Source organism: Anolis carolinensis, chromosome 3 (genome assembly GCF_035594765.1).
Source record: "Anolis carolinensis isolate JA03-04 chromosome 3, rAnoCar3.1.pri, whole genome shotgun sequence".
NCBI classification, from domain to species: domain Eukaryota; kingdom Metazoa; phylum Chordata; class Lepidosauria; order Squamata; family Dactyloidae; genus Anolis; species Anolis carolinensis.
Window position 1 is genome coordinate 141383086 of NC_085843.1, and position 12127 is coordinate 141395212.

General features: G+C 38.5%; 1 protein-coding gene and 1 long non-coding RNA gene across 2 annotated transcripts in view; both read left to right on the top strand.

Annotated features, from left to right (window-relative positions):
* klf12 (KLF transcription factor 12) overlaps positions 1-12127 on the top strand; it is a 291369-nt gene that overhangs the window by 95896 nt on the left and 183346 nt on the right. The window lies entirely within an intron of this gene.
* The window catches only part of LOC134297603 (uncharacterized), a 38660-nt gene that overhangs the window by 3533 nt on the left and 23000 nt on the right, over positions 1-12127 (top strand). The window contains exon 2 of the long non-coding RNA XR_010004398.1: positions 1-12127. This exon is cut by the window's right edge and continues 23000 nt beyond it. This is a non-coding gene — a long non-coding RNA (uncharacterized LOC134297603).

Below are 12127 nucleotides of genomic sequence, written 5' to 3' on the forward strand. Positions count from 1 at the left end.
CTCCAAACAGCCAATGCCCTTGGATCAGGCGTCCCAAACTCTTCATCAGAGTCAATATCATTCTGCCCACACCCAACTCTGTCCGCACCTGTGGAACCACCCTCATTCCTCCAGGCAGACCATGTGGGATCTGCTTCTGAAGATACCCAAGCCTCTCCAGCATCAACAGCATCTATGGATCCAGATTCCTCCCCAAGCCCTTCCGGAGCCCGTGCCCAATCTATGCCAGCTTCCTCCGTCACCACTGGTTCCTCAGCATCCATTTTCACCTTAACACCCTCTCCCAAATCCTCACATAAATCTTCTTCAGAAGATTCCTCATCAATCTCCCTGATTCTCTTTCTATATAAATCTTCCAAAGAGCCTTCCTCACGAGGATTCTTCCTTCCTCTCCTGATCTCACCATTATTACTCATAACCTCAGAAGACTCATTCACAACACTAGAATAACAATGATGATGTGTAGTAGGGCTGCCATAGGGTTTTTTTGTTTTTGCAGAAAATCAGAGGGCGCAATCTCCACCTCTCTCTATTTTTTTTTTTAAAAAAACTTCTCGACATAAGGACCATAGGGATATTTTAAGTGACAAAACATATGCCTTTCAACAGAGGGCTTGAGACCTTGGGAACATTAACTAGCTTAGAATCCAAATGTGCCTTTCACACTTTATCCATCCCTATTTTGGGCTCCGCTAACATACACTTGAGGTATGTTTTGGGGTCTTATTTAGACCAGGCCTGCACAAGTACTCCACCCAGCAAAACTAACCCCCATGCCATTATACAGTTTCATTCGTGGGTGATTCATGGCTGCAGAGATAAAGCAATTTTAAATGAGATTTATCTTTTTTGAAACACCCTGAATATATGGCAATTCACTAGAGCTCAGTAGACATACTCTTTGTGTGACTGCCTGATGTTGTGAAAAATGGGGGTGATTGTCAAACCAGCAAACTCCATACATCTGACTTTTTTGACTTGGTTGGAGACAAGTTATACTTGTTTGCTTTAGGTCAGTGGTTCTCAACCTGTGGGTCCCCAGATGTTTTGGCCCTCAACTCCCAGAAATCATAACAGCTGGTAAACTGGCTGGGATTTCTGGGAGTTGTAGGCCAAAACACCTGGGGACCCACAGGTTGAGAACCACTGCTTTAGATTCTCTTCCACCATTTAATCATGACCCAGCCTTGTAAAGCATAGGCTGTTAACTGAATAAAATACAATGGATAAAGATTGCATAAACATTGACACCTGGATTCGTAATAATGAAAAAAGGGCCAGCATGGTGTAATAGCTTGAATGCTGGATTAGAACTTTCCCTGAAATGCAGAGATGAATCAGGGTACAACTCAGCAGCAGTGAATTGCCTGAGAATGCCATATTTCAAAATCCACTGACTCTTCCACCTGCATCATGTCTTGAGACATGATGGGAACATATCGGCCTAAATCCAGTGACTAATCACATGTAGATTATTGGATGTATATAATTGAGGAGTCACTATTAAGCAATTGATTTATTAAGCCTGTTCTAGTTGGAATTAGCAGTTAGATTTAGGAGCAAAGACAGTTAAGATCAAAACATTTTTGATGTGCTATTTTTCCTTTTCCCTCCCATCCCAAAATAAAGAGTACTTTCCCCATTCCAACCAGGCTTCCTCTGTACATCTTCATTGAAGCTTTGTATTAATAATGTATTCATGGAGTATCTGTGATCACCTTTTTAAAAACACATTTTACATTTTATTTCATACCCTGCAACAAATGAAATCCTAGTATTCTTGCCAGGCAAGTGTTTTTTTAAAAGAAAATTCCTCTTTTGTTAGATAAAAGCCATGAATAATCTTGTTTATATATTAAACTTCCATTTTATTGTATTTATTCTTTACTTTCTCCTTTGTTAATACTCTTCAGTATTATCACATTATTTGTGTTTTTAAGTCTTCAAAGTACCTATTGTAAACAATTGTGCTTTTGTCCTTCCTGCTAGGAAAGGGTGAAAGACTGATACTCCTTTTAAGCATTATTGGCAGTTTTGCTTCCTCCTTTGTGGAAATGATTGCCCACATAAGTTATCTTTCAGACCTCTGTCTCAACTGGTTTTCATCGTCTTTATTTCTTGTGTGAAGTTGTTAAGAAGTGATTTTGAAATACCTGTTTTCCCGTTTGTGGCACTTCGCACCTTGTTACTACAATGGAAGATGGTTATTGCACATATCTTGGGACTGAGCAGTTTGAAGGTACTCTATGAGGAATTTTTAGATCAATGGCAGCATTCTGTTCCATTAATACAGAACCTGAATTAAACATACTGTTGTCCCACTCCTGGTTTTATATCAGGTATCATGATTATCTTATGAAAATGTGTGGACTGTCTTTGGGACCTGTATGTAAACTCACAGGATGTGCCAATGTGGCACACAGTGGTCATAATCTCATCCGGTGTGTGCCTAATCGAAGGCATCCAGGCACCTTATAAAGAACAAGACAGACTGGGAATGACTGTGCTAGAACTTGTCTCACAGGCTATTTCTGAACCAGACCTGGAACCCAACAGAAACAGATGGTTTCTTAATAATGGGTTTGTGATGTATATTTATAGCCCACCTTTCTTTTAGGGAGCTCAGGATCATGAAATGGATGTCTTCCTTCCCATTTTATCCTCACAACAACCCTGTGCAGTAGATCAGTTCAAGAAAGAGGGACTGGTGCAAGAGAGCTCCATCACTGTGGACTAGAAACTTGACTCCTGAGTCCAGCACTCTAAACCACACACTATATTAGGGTTTAAGTGTGGCTTTTCACTACAGGGAGCTACACATCCCTGGTTCTCCACTGTTTCCCAGTTTTATTTTTGAACTCAATCCTCAAAGAGAGCACTGAAATCAAGAATGAATCTTTATCAGAAGATTTGATGCTGGTCTAAAGTCTCAGCACTAAAATTTCTCACAGCAATACTACTTCTTTTGTTGTTCAAAAAAATCCTTTTGTGTATTTGGGATGTTATAAGGTTCCAGTCTTGAGCCTCATTACTGCCACATACAAGTAATTTTCCCTGTTGCCTTGAAAATCAGGCATGTGTCTATATAAACAGAGTCTCAGACACTGTTTCAGTATATGGTGTTGAACAAGATGGCTTTTAAAGATCTTTTTAAATATCTCTGCCCTTATTTTTAACATCAGTAACTAGTAATGTGTGAAAGTTAGTGTTGAAAGAAAACATGTCAAACCAACGAAGACTTCGCATATCTGTCTCTTACCTCCATATTGATTGATTACAGTGGTAACAGTCTGATACATAGGCAAATCTAATTTTGTTACAACAGCTCAACGTTAAATGAGAGTGTTTTTATTGGTAAACGTTTAGCTTCACGTATGGCTTGGCTCACAAGTGCATAGATTAAATAGTTGTCAGTTATAATACAAAGTTTCATATTGAAATCCACAACTATGTAGTGAACATGACAAAGGGACCAGACAGGATACTAGGTCCTTCTGTGGAAGGTACATTACTTTTTCCTTTAAATTCAGATAGAAACTACAGAAAGGGAGGCATCAGTATTTGGATACCTTATGTGCAAAAGGAACTTTATAATTTCCTTCCCTAACAAAACCCACCAGCAGAACTTTCCAATTTTGAAGCTACCAGCAGTTGTGGAAAAGCAAAACAAGTTTTGATGCTGATCTATCCATTTAGCAGATGGATAGATAAAGCTACTAGAGACAGAGGTGGACAAGATACAATTTTCTAGATGTTGTCAGATTGGAATTTCTGTCAGCCAGCATAACCGATTCTGAGAAATGTTAGGAGTTGAAATCTGACACCATCTTGAGAGTTTGTGTTCACCCCTGCACTAGAATAAAGTTCTCCCAGAGCTAACTGGAGCAGTTAACTGGTTTTGTTTGAGCCGCATAACTTGATTTGAGCATATTAACAGAATACACATTGAGGCCGAAATGTGATGTCACCGATCGTACTACTAAAAACAGCTAAACGTGCATGAACTGTCGCTGCCCCCAGTTCCTTCAAGGTCAAGCCAGTCACTTCAAGGAACCATCCATCCATCTTGCCCTTGGTAGTCCTCTCTTCCTTTTTCCTTACATTTTCCCCAGCATCATGATCTTTTCCAGGCTTTCCTGTCTTCTCATTATAGTGGCCAAAGTACTTCATCTTTGCCTCTAATATCCTTCCCTCCAGTGAGCAGCTGGGCATTATTTCCTGGAGTATGGACTGGTTGGATCTTCTTGCGGTCCAAGACACTCTCAGAATTTTTCTCCAACACCACAGTTCAAAAGCATCTATCTTCCTTCGCTCAACCTTCCTTATGGTCCAGCTCTCGCATCCATAGGTTACTATGGGGAATACCATTGCTTTGACTATGCGGACCTTTGTTGCCAGTGTGATGTCTCTGCTCTTCACTATTTTATTGAGGTTGGCCATTGCTGTCCTCCTAAGAAGTAAACATCTTCTGATTTCCTGGCTGCAGTCTGCATCTTCAGTGATCTTCGCTCCTAGAAATATGAAGTCTGTCACTTCCTCCACATTTTCTTCCTCTATTTGCCCGTTATCAATTAGTCAATTCATTACTGTTTCATTAAACATGAGGTACATTTTCCTGCTATTTCTGTAAACCTACTTCTTGAAACCTGTGTTGGGGAAACATAATCATCTTGGAAGAATTAGATAAACCTGGAAATATCTCATAATCATAAATAGCAAGTGTTTTCTCCCTGTGGTCAACAGCTTTCCACTGCAAAACTCTGAAACCACTTGACCAATTTGCACGGTGTCATTCATAAGCAGGTTAATTCAACAGCAGCAAAGTTCCACTTCTGTGAAATTTCAGTACCATCTCCTCTTATTTCTTTTTATTGGTTCATTAATTTCCTATCTATAGATGCCCAAGTTAGTTAACCGTATAAAATGGAAAAATTACAGTAAATATAGGTTAGTCAAGCGGCAGAATAAGTTAGACCAAGACAATTTTCTTTTTTTAAAAAAGTTTTCTGAGACAAAAATTTGAACTAGTATGAAAATGAATTGAAGATGGTACCAAGTTGAGCTCTTATTGCAGAGGAGTTTATACATTTGTTACAACCATGAAAGCCAGTCCTACTATGAAGATGAATGTAGCACAGATTCTGCATTCATGCATTCAACCACCCACAGCTTGAACATTTTAAAAATAAATAAATCCAGAACACAAACTTTAATTTTGCCAATTTACATAAGGTACACTATTTTACTGCATCATTGTATACAATGGGACAAATATCTACAGATTTTGGCACCCACTGGAGGGAAGCTAGAACTAAACCCTAGCTGCTTGCAGATAGGGCCAAACATATATAAAAGGCTCGCTATACTTGCCCTTCCTACCATCTTAGGAAGCAGCTGATGCTTCTCTTCCCCAGTACTCTAGAAAGGGAAAGTGCATGAAGAGTTTTATCTTTCCTCAGTTGAGACTTCTCTTTCTTTTTGACTGCAGACAGTCTCTTCTTGCATCCCTCCTTGACAATGTCCATAGTTTCAGTTCAAAGTTCTTCTGACTCCCGTTGTATTAGGCATAATAGAATAAATCTATTTTTGTATTACTTTTAAATTCTATAGGGATGATCTTTGGATTGGATCAGACTTTGGCACAATGACTGGTTTAGTATTCCTCTTTACCTTGACTCTAATTTTTTATACTAACAGTTCATGTTCTTTCCTTAATCTGCTCCCTGTGTTGTTTTAAAGAGAAAATAGAGCTTCTCCATTTGCTGCTCCCGATTGTGTTGTTTTTCTGATTTCTATATTAGCCATCAGGTGATGGCCATGCAAGTAGTCAATCTCTTGGGTTGCTTGAAGGATGTGTTTGTGTTAACAAACCATTTACCTTGCAAAATCCAGTCAAACTTCATTGCTTGATCTTAGGCCAGATTTTCATACAGTTTTTGATACTGTTGTTTCCTACTTTTTCTTTCCTATCACTTGGGATTAATTGTGTGTCATCCATTTTATGTGTGATCAGTTTTCTTAACTAGAGCTTGGTTTCAGAAGTTAGTTAACTGTGGCACTGGTTAATGCTGCAGTTAACAGTTAAGTTGTACAAACTTTCCACTCTAGAAGAGAGTGAATTGGGATTCTGGGCATGTGGTAGATTGGTGGTGTCACCCAATCCTTCACAATAATCTAGTATTTATGATAGAGGAAGGCAACATCTGGGATGAGGGAATCACATTACTGTATATCCTCTAGAACTGCCCAAGTGCCACTCTCTATTTTACTTTACTGTTGCTGTGCTATCTTTTTCCGGAAATTTAGAAATCAGTGCCAAAGTGTCTGCAGCTGCTTTGGCTCCCCACAAGTCATCCGGGTAGTAGAGCCCTGCCAGAATTCAAAGCAGAAAGTCTATACTCGTTTTTAAATCTTTAGATGGGGAACCATTGGGAGAAAGGTATCATGATCTTTGCAGCACTAGTAAAGAGGAGGCAGTGGGGTAAATGTGGCCTGAATAGCCCACTCGCATCTCACACGTATAGAATTAGAATATAGCTAAAAGAGAGTATTTGAGCAAAAAGTGGCCAATCTGGAATATGCTTTGAATATTTGTGTTGAAAGATTCTTGGTGATGCAGGGGGTTGCCAATGCTTGCCTTTAGATGTCCTTGTGCTTTAAGAGTAGTCACCCAAGGCACAGAGATAATACAATTTGCATGCTCCTTACTTTGCATTGTTAGAGGCAAAAAGCTCTCTCTGCAGGACAGGGGTTAACATGTTAACATGTGGGTCAAAAATAAATTTCCAGACAGCTTTACAGGCCTCTTGTTGTTTGTGAGCTGATCTGGAAGCAGTTGGCAAGTGTAAACCAGTTAAAGTGTTGAAAAGGATTTGCTGATGTTTTTTCTGGAATGTTTTACGGAAGGCAGAAATCTGAAGGAACAGAGAGGCAAGTGTTACATTTTTTGTGGCCCAATAGTTCATGATCTCTGAAAAGTGAATGGAGGTAATCACAGATGCAGAATGCCAAAGTGAGTCTACTGTAAATTACTTTACTACTATTAAAAATCTAGTGAACCATATGAACAGTAGAAACCATATTGTGAACAACGTGAACCATATTATAACTTGAGAAATAAGAAACATATAGAAAAACGTTTCAAATACGGATACCAAAAAGTGAACACGAACATACACATTTAATAATTACAATATTCAAACAAGTCATTCTTTTAAATATGGAGGTCATTGTAAAATAGCTTATGTGACTTTTTATTAAGAAATATTGTTTCAAGTACCAGCTCTTATTAGTAGATAGTTATAGGATGTGCAATCTATCATGATTCAGTGATAATTGTTACACAGATCTTGCTTCATCTTCTGAATGTTGGGGGGGGGGGATGCATCATAGATAACACTACCTGATCTCAAGCTGTGTGTCTATCAAATAAACTTTTCAAAGATAAAGGAGTTTCTACTATGTTTGGGTCAATTAGATGTGCAATTTCATTTTTCTATATTAACTTTTAATCAGGATCAGCATCATCCTGTTCTTTTAGTGAAACTCTCACAATTAATTTTAATTTCTAGCAGGCATAATGTCTTTTTATTATATAGGGGTGGAAAGAATATTCTCTGTTATTTTTTTGAGGCTAAAAATGGTTTCCCAATAATCCTTTCAGGAAGAATAACAGAGCAGTGAGACTGTTCTGCATTTTCTCCAGTCTTGGAGTGTTTTGGAGGAATTTTGACATCTTTCTTTCTTTTTGCAGAAAGAAAGGAAACAGTGTTTGTGTAGGGAGTGTTTGTTTTCTGTGCAGGAAATTTGCTTTTGCTCAAGAAAAATATTCACCCAAACATTTCACATTTCTCTGTACAAAAATTATTTTCAGCACACTCGGTGATGCTCAAATAAGAAGAGTGAGTATACTCTGAGAAATATTCATTTTTCTCCTGCAGTGGTGAGAAAACCCACAGCAATAATAAATACTTTTTATCCTACAGCAGAATATCTGGGATATGAACTTGTACAGAAAAGGGGAAATACTAATGCCCTTTTGGGGTCAGTAAACTCCCCAAATGATCATATGAGCTCTTTAAAAATGTTCTGTCAGGTTTCCTCCATCTCTTAGTTGCATTCAACTGGGAAAGGAGAGTTGTGATATAAACCATTCTGTTTGGTGATATGCCTCACAGTATCACTCAGCAAACTGCAACAAGATCCTAACTGCATTGCAGAACATTCCCCCAGGAGAACAAGATGACTGTGTGCACCTGTGGATGGAAACCAAATGCAATTTAATTAAAATCCTGCATAAAAGTAATAATAAAGAAGAGAGTGATAGCAGTTTGAAGAGGCGTGGGGATGGTTGTGAAGTCTCGGAAATTGTAAAGAAAGGAAGGAAAGACAGACCAGAATAGCGTTGTAGGGTGAAATATGTTACTGTGGCAACAAAGTAATTTCTGCAGATGGAAAACTGCAGTGAAGAGCCTCAGCAGTAGGGATAGAAAGCTGAAATGAGTGATAAAGGAAATAGCAGGTTATTGCATTCTTAATTGTTTACCTTCTTTGGCGGTCCCACCCACCCACTCCAGGAATGAGTGTCTGAACTCAGAGCACCCAGATACATGAAGTGCTTGAATAGAGGTTTAGTTGATGAAGACGTAATGGCAAAATATAGCCAGCACGATCCAATATAACAGAAAGCTAAAAACAGTCCTAAAGTCCATTAACATTACTATTCAGAAGCTTGACTCCACTAGCATTCAGCTGCCAACCCAAGGGAACATAATTCAGAAAGCTTAGTGGAGAGAGGACATTTTCACATTTGATGGCCTAAATACCCTTAAAGCACTAAATCCCATCTGAACTTGGAAGCTGAGCAAGATCAGCCCTGATGAATACTTGGATGGGACACTAATTAATACCAACTTCTGTAGGTTATAGGTCAGAGCAACGAACCAGCCAAGCCATCTCTGAGTATTCATTGCCTATGGAAACCCCATGAAATCCCTTAAGTTGTTATAAGTCAACATGTGGCTCAAAAGCACCTACAAAGTCATGCATTATCATCTCATTGAATTATACGAAGTTGGTCAGATTGTATTTTGACCTTGTTTTTTTATGTCTAAAGCCAACATGTTTATTCACTGCAACATACTAACACTTCAGCTTAGATTCAGACTTAGTCTTACTTATTATTTATAAATAATACTTAATTCACAAGGGCTCCTGGGGCAATGAACAAATAAAACCAATTCAAACACTATAAAGATTAAAAAAACACATTGAAAATATTATTTTAAAACTCAGTCTTTTACAAAAAGCCTAGAAACCAGTTTTGAAAGAGTTAAAACAATAATTTCACACTTTAAATGTCATGTGGAGCAGCACTGTTTTGGCTGCCTGCCGGAAGCTTTAAAAAATGGGGCCAGCCTAGTCTTAGAGTAAATCCACTGAAATCAGCAGAGCTTTTGTTAAAAATAAATAATTTCAGTCTTAGTGATTTTTATGGGTTTGCTCTAAGTAGAATCAAGTCGAGATCCAGCCCTATGGACTGGTTACACACACATGTAATTGTCTCCTGCTGTTTCAGCCATAAGCCAGAACTAGTTAAGTTGAAAAACAGTATGCTTGAGATGACTTTGGGTGATATGGAAATCCAGAAAGTCCAAAAGCCAGTATGTGCTTGTCTAATCTTGATTACTTATTTAATTGCCATCACTTTTGACATGGCCTCTGATGGAAATAAAAAAAATGGATTGACTTAATCCTTGGTGTGGTAGTCCTGTTAATATTGGTCACTACTGTGTGCTAGCTTTTGGAAAGGATGTGGGTTTTTTCCTTTGATGAACCAGCTTCTATCCACAGAAGTGAGATAGGACATTCCTCCTGAAGCCCCATAACTTCTCTGGAGGGCTGGGGATCCCACTGGAAGAGGATCCAGGGAAAGGGAAGAAGGAGAACAAAGTTCCATCTTACTATTCAGGACTCAATATTAGTATTACTTCAATATAATTTATAATATTTATTTATTCAATTTATATGCCACTTTTCTCACCCCTGGGGGGGGGGGGACTCAAAGCTGTTCATAACATAATCAATGGCAAAACTCAATTCCTCACATGTATAAAACATCACATATCAAATTGACAACATATATTAATAGATTAAAACCATTAAAACTATAAAACTATAACAACAATCACAGACCCAGCATAAAACTTTTAGACCTTGCATCGATCCCTGAGTATCTTTAGCTATGGGATAAGGCAGCCAGCTATATGTGACCTGTAAAAGCTAGGGACTTTCATGTTGGTAAAGCTGTAAATCTACTCTGGGTTTTTGTCTGTGCTGAAACCTATCTCCTGGTCCTTTAGACAGCTCTTTCTAAATTCAGACTGAAACATGGAACATACCCATACCCCCTTGACATAGGAGGCATCAGCTTCCAATGCAAGTGTCATGGAGGAAATACACATTGAGGTGTAGGTGGCATTTCTTTGTCCTTTACTGACAATATAATCATGCCCACAGGTATTTTTTTACCAAAATGAATTGGATCAAGGCTTGTGTGCATTGTTATTTTAACTGAGATGTCTCAAGATGCATGCTTCCAATTTTAAAGTTAAAAATATGTTATCTAAAATTGTGCATTTTCATATATTTTCTCTCAAAAAGACAAAGTTTAAACATTTGGAATATGTTTCATGCATTAAGGACTTGGGAAAGGCAAAAACTGGTGGATTAACTTTGGTTCCATTCCAAATGGTCGCTAACTTAAAGTGATTATGATCTAGAAGGTGCAGATTGGGGAATTCATTCCAGAATCTGCAGAAGCTGAATTTCTCAAGCAATCTTATTTCAAAACAAATATGACTAATTGAAATCCAATAGACTTGAGCAGGTCTAACTACTTTAATAAAGCAGCCTTCCCAAATCAAGTTCTCTGACTACAGTTCCTATCAGCCCCAGCTAGTATGGCTAGTTTTGGGATGGTGGGAGTTTAAATCAAGTAATGAATGCATCTGAATGAACAGGTTGAAGAAGACTATATTTATTAGTGACCATTGTCCATAATATAAAGGGGGCCTTCACATTCAGAGGAAATACACCTCAGAATCTCAAATGCTGGGTACAAATATGAAAGAGCTATTGCACCCATGTTTTGCTTATCAGGTTTGCAGAAGCATCTTTCTAGCCAGTGCTAGAAATATAACACAGCCCAACAAAATAAATCTTGTTATCTTGGTTTTTAAGCTTGTTCCTGGGATTATTTGGAGCACTGATTCAGAAAAGCTCTATTTTCTTAGATATGGCTATTATGGTTTTCTGTGGGTGAACAGATGGCACCTGGTAGATGGTCCCAAGAACTAGATCTGAACAGAGAAAATGTGTGCCATTTTTGGAATCAGCAGGTCAGATATACCCAGAAACAGGGCTAACGTCTGAGGCACCAAATGTGTGTTGGCCAGTGTAATTTATGACTAAATTTGCTGTGATCTGGTTCAGTAAGATCCTCTCACGACATTGAACAAAATATATCATAACATCGGTTGCTACTGCTATGTTTGCCTTCCATACACACACACTTGGATCAGTGTTGTTTCGGGTGAAAATTGGGAAGAGAATACTACAATTCCAAATACTCTAATTTTGGCTATGGAGCTTTCTCGACTCTAGATTTTATATGTTACTTCCCATGGAACTGATAATGAGCAGCTGCATATTATATTACCTATTCCAGAGGACAGCTTTCAAGCTCATCTTCAAACTTCTTATTCATCCCACAAAGATCCCACATATGATCCTTTCGCCTACACTGGGTCATCAGTCTCCAGTTGGGCTATGGACTTAAGGAGTAAGAAACATAAAAGCAGGTTGTTATACTGAAAGCAGATTTACAGATCAGATCAAGTGGAACCACTGTAAAAGATAAAATGCAGTCCCTTCAAGGGGAAAGGTGATGTGAAATGTGCCTCTTAATTGTAACCCATGGCACTTGCTCCTGTGTAGCGCTTGGGGAAAAGGGTGCCCTCTTCACAGGGACTGTGTTCAACTGTTAATTACAACAAAGCAGTCTTTGAAGATTATGGGTATACTCAGAGGGGCAAGCTAATGTAATATTCATCTTGACATCTTCTTA